This window comes from Theropithecus gelada, chromosome 8 (genome assembly GCF_003255815.1).
Source record: "Theropithecus gelada isolate Dixy chromosome 8, Tgel_1.0, whole genome shotgun sequence".
Lineage (NCBI taxonomy): Eukaryota > Metazoa > Chordata > Mammalia > Primates > Cercopithecidae > Theropithecus > Theropithecus gelada.
In genome coordinates, this window is record NC_037676.1 from 56,741,588 (window position 1) to 56,754,393 (window position 12,806).

Consider the following 12,806-nt stretch of genomic DNA (forward strand, 5'->3'; position numbering starts at 1 on the left):
AGAGAAGTGTTTGTTTACTCTGCTCAGAGTGCTATATTCCTATGCATGGGCTATTATTAGAGTCCTTTGAAGTAGAAAAGTCATATGTCATAGACCTCTTTGTAATCAAAAACTTTAAGGCTGTTTTTCTGATATGTATGTAGAGTAGATGGAGAAGGAGAAACACTTGTTTGTTGAAAATGAATTCTGAGGAATTTGAGAAGAGCTTTGCAAGTTTTGGTTTTCTGTACAATGTCACATTTATTTATCTTACCTTACCAAATGTTTTTGGAGAGATGGTACTAAAGAGAAAAATGTGACTGGACCTTTGCATCTGAAACTCAAGAAATTTATAGAAAATTGAGTGGTATCTAGAAACTGTGTTGGGCCGAAGTTAATTGGGAGTAATACTTGCCCTGAGTATATATATTGTGAATATCAAATGAAATAAGTCATATGAAATAGCTTCCAGACCATAGTTATTGAAAACTGAAACATTTCTTATTTATTTGGCTCAGCATCACTTAAAATTCAAAATTTAAGAAAATCACAATTTAAAAAAAAGATATGCAATTTAATTGTTCTTACTCTATAGCAATATACCCTAGAGTTTTTTACACTTAAATTTATATCTCATTTTTTAAGTAGCTGCATAGTATCCCCTTGTATGAAAGTAAAATACATATTCTGTGTTGATAGACATTTAAATAATTTTCTGTTTAACTATTTTTAAAAAGCTACAGTGGGTACCCAAGTTATGCATACTTTTATACATTCTCAGGCATTTCTTATTGATGGTAAAATGTGTGAAAAGAGAAGAAACACACATAATATGATATGCTGTTGAAGATTTGGACTAATTATGTTTATATTTATTAAGGAATGATATTTCACATGAGGCAATTAAGACAATAGAGTGTAAGAGTAAAGCCATTTAAAAACTATAAAAAACGGGCCAGGCACAGTGGCTTACACCTATAATCCCAGCACTTTGGGAGGCTGAGGTGGGCAGAACAGTTGAGGTCAGGAGTTCGAGACCAACCTGGCCAACATGGTGAAACCCCATCTCTACAGAAAATACAAAAATTAGCTAGGTGTGGTGGCATGTATCTGTAATCCCAGCTACTCAGGAGACTGAAGCAGGAGAATCACTTAAACTCGGGAGTCGGAGGTTATAGCGAGCCGAGATCACACCATTACACTCCAGCCTGGGCGACAGGGTGAGACTTCGTCTCAAAAACAATAACAACAACAAAATTGCAAAAAACAAACTGTCTCGGCTCCTGCCTCCAGGAAAATGCAATAGATATACTTTTCTCTATTCCTCTTGCTAACTACAGCTAAAAACTGTGGGCATTTCGTAAAAAGTAAATATCAGAAGACTTTAAAAGATGAGAAACAAAAAGGATTGGCTAGGGACCACGGGACCTGGGTTTTTGTGTTGCCTCAGGTATTCTAGATTGGGTATTTGAGAAAATGGTAATGTGGAAATGCCAAAGGATTTAGACTAAAAAAGCCCAAAGGGGAATCTGTTTCCCAAATGACCAAGAAAAGTGTACTTGCTATGGTTTAAATAATGGCGTCTCCTGTTCCAGTTCAACAATATTAAGAGGTATGGTCTTTGGGAGGTGATTAAGTCATGAAGGCTCTTCCCTCATGAATGAGATTAGCACCCTTATCAAAGGGCTGTAGGTTGAAAGAAGTGTCCTCTTGCCCTTTCTGTCCCTTCCAGCATGTGAAGACACAGTGTTTCTCTCCTCCTGAGAATGCAGCTACAAGATGCTATCTTGGAAGCAGAGAGCAGCCCTTACCAGACACTAAATACCAATGCCTTATTCTTGGACTTCCCAGCTTCCGTAACCAAAATAAATAAATATCTATTGTTTATAAATTACCCGACCTGTGATATTTTGTTATAGCAGGACAAACAGACTAAGACACCAGTCTAATGAGACAACTTTTAGATAATATCTGCTCTATTCCATCAAAATATCACAGAAGCAGAAAGTCTCCCAAATTTGGCAAGAGACATAAACCTGTAGATTCAAGGAGCTGCGCAAACCACAAATAGGATAAACTCAAGTATTTCTGTGTCAAGACACTTCATAACCAAACTTCTAAGAACCAAAGACCAAGAAAAAAAGCCTTGAAAGCAGCAAGCGAGAGATTACTTGTAACAATTCAGGTGATAGTGGAGTTTTCATCAGAGACAGTGGAGGCTGAAGAGAAAGTGGCACATTTTTCAAGTGTCTAAAGAAAAGAACGGTTAACCCAGAATTCTATATTCGGAGAAAATATCTTCCAGGAATGAAGGGAAAATCAAGACCTTCTTATTGAGGCAGGCTGAATAGTTACTCCCCTCCAAATGCTCATGCCCTAATCCATAGAATTTGAGAACATGTCACCTTCCATGGCAAAAGGACTTTTCAGATATGATTCGGTTCAAGATCTTGAGATGGAGAAGTTATTCTGGACTATCTGGGTGAGTCCAATATAATCACAGGGTCATTATAAGAAGAAGGCAGGAAGGTCAGTGTCAGAGAAAAGAAAATGATGATAGAAACAGAAGGGAGATAGAAGGGGGAGAGACAGAGTTTGTGACAGATTTGGAGATGCTACCTGTTGACTTTGAAGAAGGGGCCACAAGACAAAGAATGTAGAAAAGGAAAGAAACAGATCCTCCCTAGAACCTCCAGAAGGAACTAGAACTGCTGACACCTTAACTTTAGTCCAGTGAGACTCATTTTGGAGGTCTGACCTACATAATGGTAAGATAATACATTTGTCTTGTTTTAAGCCACTTAGTTTGTGATAATTTCTTACAGTAACAACAGGAAACTAACATACTCAGATAAAGAAAAACTAAGAGAGGTATATGTGACCAGCAGACATGTCTTAAAGAAATGGTTAAAGAGGTTCTTGAAATAGAAAGAAATTACATTTAAAAAAGAATCTTGGAACATTGGGTATAAAGAAAGAACATGGTAAGCAAAAATAGAGGCACATGCAATAGGTTTTCCTTCTCTTGACTTTTCTAAATTATGTTTGACAGTTGAAGCAAAAATATAACACCATCTAAGTGGTTCTCAATGTATGCATAGGAAATATTTAAGAAAATTATATTGTAAATAGAAGAGAGTAAAAATTGTAACAGGAGACAAAGTTTCTACCTTCATCTGAGCTGCTAAATTGTCAACACCCATTGTGTTGTATACATATAGTGGAATACCTAGAGTAACCACTTAAAAAGCTATACAAGGCAATACACCCCAAACACATAGAGAAATCAAGTCAGAATTCTTTAAAATCTTCAAATAATACACAAGATAGCAAGAAGATATAAATTGAAAAGTAAACAGGAAACAGAAAATGAAATAGCATATTTCAGCCCTAACATATCAATATTTACAAGGAACTGTCCACAAGAAAACTAATTTCAAATATAATAATAAATGGAGGTTGAACATAAAAGGATGGTATGACATTTCATTTTATAGGTCAGCTTGAGTGGGTCAGATGGTGTCTGGATATTTGGCCAATCAATATTCTGGGTGTGTCTGTGAGGGTGTTTCTGGATGAGATTCACCTTTGAATCAGTAGACTGAGTAAAACAGATTTACTCTACTTTCCCTGATGTGGGTGGGCCTTATCCAATCATTTAAAGACTCTAATAGAACAAAAAGGCTGAGTAAGAGGGAACGCGCCCTCCCTGACTGAGCTGGGACATTGGTCCTTCTGGCCTTTATCTTCAGGTTGAAACACTGGGTCTCAAACCTAATGGCTTTCAGACTGGAGCTTACAACTTTAGCTCTCCTGGTTTTCAGGCCTGTAGACTCAGACTGGAAGTACAAATCAGCTCTCCTGTGTCTTCAGCTTGCTAGCTGAAGATCTTTTCAGGACAATGTAGAACTTCTCAGCCTCCATTATTGCAAATCTTTCTATATTTATATCTATATCTATATCATCTATATCTATATCTAAACAGATCTATCTCTTAGATATATAGATATACCTTCTATTAGTTGTGTTTCTCTGGAGAACTCTGACTAATATAAGTGGGAAAATATTAATATATACTATGTAAACATTAATCAAAAGAAACAAATAATTGATAGAACCCTTGATAGAAAATCAGCAAGGATGCAGAAAAACTCAGTAACATTATCATCTAACAGAATTTAGTGGACTTTTACAAATTATTCCACACAATAAGAGCAAAATACCCATCCTTTATTCAACTGCCCACGGGATATTTACCAGTATAGACCATATCCTGGGGATAAAATGAGCTTCAATAAATTTATAAAAATGGAAATTATTCAGAGTATATTCTCTGACTTACAAAGGTTTCAAACTAGAAATTAATATTGGAAATATAATAGGAAAAATCTCCAAACACTTGGAAACCTAACAAGACACTTGTAAATAATTCATAGGTCAAAGAGAAAGTTTCAAGGGAAATTTAACAAATATATTAAACTGAATTGAAATGAAAATACAACATATAAAAATCTGTGGGACACAGCTAAAGCAATACTAGGAAATAACTTTGTAGCACTAAACACTTACATTAGAAAACCAGAAAAATCTCAAATTAATAATCTAAGCTCCCATCTCAAAAACCTAGAAAAAGAAGAGTACAAACCCAAAGTAAGGAGAAGGCATAAAGCAATAAAGATTAAATCAAAAATTAATAAAATTAAAATTGAAAACAGAAAATTAATGGAGAAAGGCAATGGAAAAAAAGTTGATCCTTTGCAATGATCAATAATACTGGGAAAAGTCTATCATGACAAAGAGAAGACACAACTTACTAATATCAGGAATGAGACAGGAGATGGCACTATCAACCCTGCAGACGTCAATAGAGTTAACAAATCAAGATTATGAATACCTGTACACACATAAATTTGACAACAAGACTGTGTGTGGTGTTGGCAGAGGGATAGAGAGAATGATCAATAGATCATTTTCAATAGAGGTACACCCATCCAATTTATGACAGAGGAGCAAAAGCCATTCAATGAAGGAAGGAACATCTTTTCAATAAATGCTGCTGGTGCAATTGGTTATCCACAGGCAAAAAAAATAAATGAACCTCAATTTCAACTTCATTCCTTAAACAAAAATAAGCTAAAAATGAATTATAGATTTACTCTGAAATCTATGAATCAAATGTAAATAAAATGTAAAGGTATAAAACTGACAAGTTAACATAAGAGAAAATCTTTGGGATCTAATGCTTGTGAAGAGTTCTTGGACATGATACCGAAGGCATAATTCATAAAAGAAAAATCAATAAATTGAACTTTATTAAAGTTAAAAACCTTAGCTCTGCAAAAGGCCCTGTTAAGAGGATGAAGAACAAACTACAGGCTGGGAAAAAATATTTCACACTACATATAAGATAAAGGACTCACAACTAGAATTTATAAATAAACCTCAAAACTCAACAGTAAAAAGCAATCTAATTAGAAAATGGGCCAAAGATCATGAGGCATTTCATCAAAGATATATAGAGATGGCAAATAAGCACATGGTGTTCAGCATTACTAGCTATCAAGGATGAGATGTTACTACACATCTATTAGAATGCCTAGAATTCTAAAAAATAGTGAAATTAGCATATCCTGGCAAAAGTGTATAAAAACGTCCTCTCTCACACATGGCTGGTGGGAGTGAAAAATGGTACGAACCACTGGAAAATAACATGGTAGTACTGTTATTATTATTATTTTAAAACTAGACGTACACTTCCTCATTACCCAGCAATTCCACGGCTGGGTAGCTATCCCAGAGAAATGAAAATGTGTGTTCACACAAAAACCTGTATGCAATTATTGATAGTGGCTTTGCTGGTAATAGCCAAAACTAGAGTCCACCAAAATATCCCTCGTTAGGTAAATGGGACCAGGTGCGATGGCTCAATCCTATAATCCCAGCACTGTGGGAGGATAAGGCGAGAGGATAGCTTGAGCCCACTAGTTCAACAGCAGCCTGGGGGAGACCTCATCTCTAAACAAACAAACAAACAAACAAACAACAAACAAAAGGTAAACTGTTAAACAAACTGGTATATCCATACCACATAACTATTACCCAGGAATAAAAAGAATGAACTATTGATGCATGAACCAAGTTGGATGGATCTCAAGGACATTATGCCGACTCTACAGATCACATACTGTGTGATTGTATGTATATACCATTATGGAAATGTCAAAACCATAGACATGGAAAATAGATTCCTGGTTGTCAGGAGTTAGGGGTGGTGGAGTGTAGTGGAATGTGGGCATAACTAAACGGGGTAGTGTGGGGAAGATCTTTGCATTGATGTACTTGTTATGTCTCTTTATTGTGGTGGTGGTTACCCAAATCAAAATATGTAGATGTGTTTCTTTGGGAACTAGGAACAGAAATGGGCTAGATACTCAGAATGGCAAGGTTAATTTTTTAGGAGTCTTACTTAATTTTTTCTCATCAAAAGTGTTTTGGCCAACAAATATTTATTAAATGCCAGTTACCGAAATAGCTGATGGAATACAGAGATAATTAAAATATGTTCTTTGCCTTCAAATGGCTGACAATCTAGTACATGTGTAATCTCCAGTGCAATGTGATAGACAGATATCAACAAAACTGTTGCTGGAGGGCTCAGGTGGGTCTCCTGATGCCGGTGAGACCCCACCCCTAGCTGATGTGAGAAAGAATTCAGGGACTAGTCAGAATGAAGTGCAGGGCAAGAAGCCTCCATTGCTTAAGTGAAAGCACACACAGAAGAAGTGTGTGCGCTCGTGAGAATGACTTGTGCATGATGGAGTTTGGGTTTCTAATTTATGGGTGTTTAATGAGTGGAATAATTATTAGGTATTCTGGAAAGGAAGGGGATTGCAGGGAGCCGCCCGGTTATCATCCCCTTTCTCCCTTGTTTGCGTTTGTCTGGAAGAGTCATGAACACCCTGACTGGGGTTTTGGCCACTTTCTCCCTTATTTTGGGTTTTCTGTTATCCTGTGATTTCCTTGTCTAGTTCCTGTTTTTGCTGTTGTTTGGGTTTTTCCATTCTCCTGCGACCACCCAGTGCTATTCCTATCTCAAAAACTGGCGAGAATGAGGCATTGAGGAGGTGTTGCTATTTCTGATCTGGGAGGAACCTGCAGAGCCTGCTGCTGTGAGGATGAGGAAGTTGTCTCAGTTTGGCACAAATGCTTCCATCCTCTTATCTCTTGTCCACCATTGATTTATCACGTCCCTTTCTCTGTGCACATGGTCTTGACCTCAGAATCCTTCTCAAACACATTCTAGGCAGCCAGTACCAAGCAAGCAGAGTGGCTTCTTGACATAGAAGAAAAGTTTCAGTTGAGTAATCTTAGATCGTAATAATCACTCCCCCTACAAGCTTTAAGGTTAACACTCAGGGTGAGCAATCTCCAAATTAACAGGCTTCAACATGTGGTCTGTGTTTTTTTCATGTTTGTGATTCTATTTAGATGTGAAGTGTTTAAGACATTTAAAATTTTATTGGTTGTAAATATCATGAACTATTTTATGGGTAACAATAAAATTGTATGACATATAGACCTTCTCACAATTTCTAAACGTGGAATTACACATAGGCAACCATAAGCTGTCATGAGAGTTTTTTTTAACCATCTTGGTACTCTCACTTCAATGATGCTTTAAGCACACGGGACTCCTGTGCATGCAGCTCACTCCTTGTTCTCAAGTCCTGCTGGATTCCCAGCCTTCATGGCCTCCTTATAAGTCTCAGCCCTGCTCCAGTCTCCAAGATCAATCCTGATTTCTGCCGAAGGCATTTAAGCAACTTTGGGATACACTGAGCCCCAGTATCTGGTCACCTGTAGCTTTTACGTGAGATTTTACAACCAAGCTTCTACTTAGATCCTATTTAAAATTGAAACTCAGAATTAGATATTGCTATTAAAGAGTTAATATTTGTATCCCCCAAAATCCACGTGTTGAAACCTGATCCCTAATGTAAAGGTATTTAGAGGTAGGGCTTTGAAAGGTGATTACATCATGAGGGTGAGGTCCTCATGAAAGGGATTAGTGCCCTTATAAAAGAGGCCCCAGGGAAATCTCTTTCTCCTTTTTGTCAGGACACAGAGAAAAGGCAAAAAGACAGCAGTGTATGAAGCAGGTCCCCACCGACACTGAACCTACTGATGCCTTGATCTTGGACTTCCTGGCCTCCAGGATGATGAGAAATACATTTCTGCTGTTTATAAGCCATCCCATTTATGGTATTCTGTTAGCAGCCTGAACAGATTAACTCAAGTATACTGGGCCTGGCCCCTAAATCCCTTTTTAAAAAGCTTTAAGTAAACCAGGAATACAAGAAAATGACATTGGAAGAAAAGAAACACATTTATCAGTTGTAGATGATATGGCAATATACCTACAAATCTAATAAATTCAACAGATTGGGACAGGTGAGGTAGCTCACGTCTGTAATCCCAGCACTTTGGGAGGCCGAGTTGGGCAGGTCACTTGAGCCCAGAAGTTTGAGACCAGCCTGGCCAATATGGCAAAACCCCGTCTATACTAAAAATACAAAAATTAGTCGGGTGTGATAACAAGTGCCTATAGTCCCAGGTACTCAGGAGGCTGAGGCAGGAGAATCACTTGAACCTGGGAGGTGGAGATTGTTGTAAGCTGAGATCATGCCACTGCACTCCAGCCTGGGTGACAGAGAGGGATTCCGTCTCAACAACAACAAATTTACAGACTGTTAGACTATTAAATTTTTAAAAATGGCTTTATATAAGGTGGAATACAGAAATAAGTATTACTTTCTTTTACTAGCATTGAACAATTAGAAATTAAAATGGGAGAAATCACATTCAAGATATTGTCAAATTAGTTTGTAAAACATCTAACTTACAAAGAGCACTATATATATATATTTTTTCATTAAAGGACATAAAATAGGAGTAAAATAAAAGATACAGACTAATAACTCCTCATGGGAGGAAGACTAAATAACATACAGATGCTGTTCCTTCCCAAGTAAATTTACAAAGATAATGAACATCTGATTAGGATTCCAGTGAATTGTTTTGGGAAATAGACAAGTTGGTTTTAAAATTCATTTGTAACAAGGAAGTAGAAAAGAAGAATCAGAAGGGGAAATTTACTCCCTAAGATAATACATAATTACTTAGATAAAAGTGGTTGGGTAATGGTATAGAGATAGATAAATAGATCAGTGGTACATAAGAGAGAATGCAGAAACAGACACATTGATATATGTGGGTTTATGTAGTGAATCTTATAATTTTATGTTGCCTGAACATCCATTTTGAACATTTAACTTTCTCTTATCAGTAGCAGAGTTTGTCTTGACACAGTTTCCAGTTCTATGCTCCCCCAACTGTCACACCCAGTTGCTCAGTGTTGTTGATCCAGCTATCTGTCTTATACAACTGCCTCCTGGTAACCCCCTCCCTATGGGACAGTTGGATACAACCTACCTGACTGGCCCTGCTGATCCCCATATCCTACATAGACTGTGCAGATGTGCTACAGTGATCACCTCTCAGTCACAGTGTGACCTGGAATTTGTGCCTGCTGTTTTGAACCCACTAACTAAAACTCTTGGGACATCTGATTGAATAATGTCCTGGACTCCAATAAAGGGACTGGCCCATGGATCCCTCTCTCCACACACTCCCTGACCTCTGTGTGTGTATGTGTGTACGCAATGCATGTGTGTGTGTGTGGCCTCCAGGCATGCTGTGTACCCCCTGAATCCGTAAGTAGTCAAATATTTATTTCCATCTTATAGCTCATCTAATCATTGAAGGAGTGGTCTCCATCCAAAATAAATAAATAAATAAAAGATTCTAAGTTAAAACAGTTTAATATTATGATAAAGACAGTAGTTTGGGAAAAAAATACCAAACAAACTTACTCTCACATTGCACAATATAAATATAACTTATAGATGAATTAAACTTCTAAATGTAGAGAAAAAACATTGCTAGGTTAACTATGCTGCAACAGCAAAAATATCTTAAGATCACAGTAGCTTAACATAGGAAAGTTTCTTTTTTTTCTCTTTGTTTTGAGACTGAGTCTCACTCTATCACCCAGGCTGGAGTGCAGTGGCATGATCTCTGCTCACTGAAACCTCCACCTCCTGGGTTTGAGCAATTCTCCTGCCTTAGCCTCCTGTGTATCTGGGATTACAGGCACATGCCACCATGCTCAGCTAATTATTATATTTTTAGTAGAGACAGGGTTTTTCCATGTTGGCCAGGCTGGTCTTGAACTCCTAACCTCTGGTGATCTGCCTGCCTCAGCCTCCCAAAGTGTTGAGATTACAGGCATGAGCCACCACCCCCAGCCAGGAAAGTTTCTTGATTATGTGAAGTCTAAAGTGAGCCTGGAGACTCTTCAAGGGAAGCTTCCTTTCATGTGGTGACTCAGGGATCAAGGTTGCTTCCATTTTGTTCCCACAAAATTTGAACCATTTGGTTTCAAGGTGTATTGCTGAAGCAGAAGAGAGATCTAAAGGTTCACACAGGGGTCTTCATGATCGGGGTAAAAATGACATAGAACTGCCTATGTCACCTCTGCCGACATCTCATTGGCTAGAATGAGTCACATCCATGTAATTTAATTCTGAAAAAGATTGGGATGTGGTAAAATACATGGATATTAAATCAGCATTAAATGTCTCAATCATAAAAGGTATAATTATCAAGAATAGATATAATTTTTATAAACTTGGGGTTGAGGAAGGTTCTTCAGGATTATTTAGAAAAGAAAAAGCAATAAAGGAAAAACTAAATTTAACAATAGAAAAGTTTAAAAGAATTAAACAGTGAAGGATGCCAAAAACAAAGTTAAAAGGCAAGCAACAGATTGAGAGAATATATTTGCTACACATACGAATGACAAATGTTAAAATTTCTAATGTGCAGAGTTTCTGTAAAGAAAAAATATGCCAGGTGTGGTGGCTTCCACCTGTAATCTCAGCACTTTGGGAGGCTGAGGCAGGAAGATTGCTTGAGCTCAGGAGTTTGAGACCAGCTTGAACAACATAGTGAGACCTTCGTCTCTACAAGAAATAAAAAAAATCAGTCAGGCATGGTGATGCGTGCCTGCAGTTCCAGCTACTCAGTGGGGCTGAAGTGGGAGGATCACGTAAGCCTGAAAGATTGGCACTGCAGGGAGCTGTGATTGTGCCACTGCACTCCAGTCTGGGAGACAGAGTGAGACCCTGTCTCAAAAAAAAAAAAAAAAAAAACCAAAAAAAAAAAAAATTGACAAAGAAACCAATACAGAAAATAACAAGGCATATTAACAATTTAAAAAAATACAGATGGTCAGTGACATAAGTAATATATATATGAGGCAGTACGTTGCAGTATTGTGATAATGGCATAAAATTGAACACAATTTAATTTTCAATAAGAGTCTGACTAAATCACTTACAGTATGGCTATATGACAGAATATCATGTAGTCATTAAAGAACAACATGGATCTCTATACACTGACATGAACAAATATTCTTGATGTATAAGTGAAAAAAATGAGATGTAGATCACCATGGACAATGGTGATTGTAATTTGGGAAAAAATTAATGATATATAAATAAATAGATAAATAATATAAAACAATAAAAATATTAAAATATGACAAAATAGGGAAGGATATGGATAAAATTTTACATTGTTAATCTCTGAAAAGTAGGGAGGCATTCACTTTGTAATTCATAGAACTTTATTTTTTCTCTCTCAAGCTTTTAATATAAAAAATTCACCGGTGTACAAAAATGTGAAAGTGTGACAATGACAACTATGAAATCCCGTGAATGAAAGTCCCCTCAAATGCACTCTCTGGTGTACATGCGGCCGCCCACACTAACTCCGGCGTGGAAACATAAACTAACACAAACCAGTGCCACCAAGAAGCGCCAGAACGTGTGTTCTCCATTCCGTCAATCACAAACCAATATCTACTCCAAACATCCAGTAAGGAAAAGTGTGGCATCTTCCCAGGAACAGCAAGGCAGACTTCTTACTCATGATGGACCAGCACAAATAAACCCAGCAAAAAGAGCACTTCATACTTAAATTTAGGATAGTCATTCATGAGGATGGTCCCAATTCCAGTACAAGGAAAAATCCCCTGGCTCTCCCCACGGCATCTTTTTTCTCTAGCGAATGTTGTTCTTATTTATAGAGGCCTGGGTCATCAACCGCATTATTATCTCCTTTGGTCAAAAACTTGATATGCCCATTTTGTTTTTCATGAATCTTCAAGACTCAGTGAACTATAAGAATCCTTCTTCCTTCTATCCTTAAAACAGCAGTTTCTCCCACTTGTATGGGATCTTCAACTCGATTTGTTAGAAAGAAAAGATCTCCCCTGTGAAATGCGGGTTCCATGCTGCCACTGAGCAGCACTACAATTGGACTTTCACTCCCAGTTATTACCATTAACCCCTTACATATCATTAGCGCCGATGAGACAATCATTCCGAAATTTAGGACTTGATAATAGAGCTGCCGCTTGTTCGTCTGCGGCACATCATCCAAAAAGTCTAGAGACAGCATGGTGGGGATGGCGAGCAGGACACTGGCAAGGGAGAGGGCGCGAGGACCAGCGGGCGGAACAACTGGCCTGTAATTCATAGAGTTTTCTAAGCGATAACTTTTGTCTTTTTGTGTTCTGGGCATGTTTTAAACAAAACCTTTAATAATATTCATTCATTCATTTATTTATCTACCCATCTATCCAACTATCCATCCATCTTTCCATCCATTCGAATTCTATCATACCCAAGAAACATTGA

General features: G+C 37.5%; 1 pseudogene across 1 annotated transcript; it reads right to left on the reverse strand.

Moving 5' to 3' along the window:
- Positions 1-12,028: 12,028 nt before the first annotated feature.
- LOC112630335 lies at positions 12,029-12,604 on the reverse strand (annotated as a pseudogene). Its single transcript, XR_003120847.1, has one exon. The product of XR_003120847.1 is annotated as a signal peptidase complex catalytic subunit SEC11A pseudogene (transcript).
- Positions 12,605-12,806: the final 202 nt, after the last annotated feature.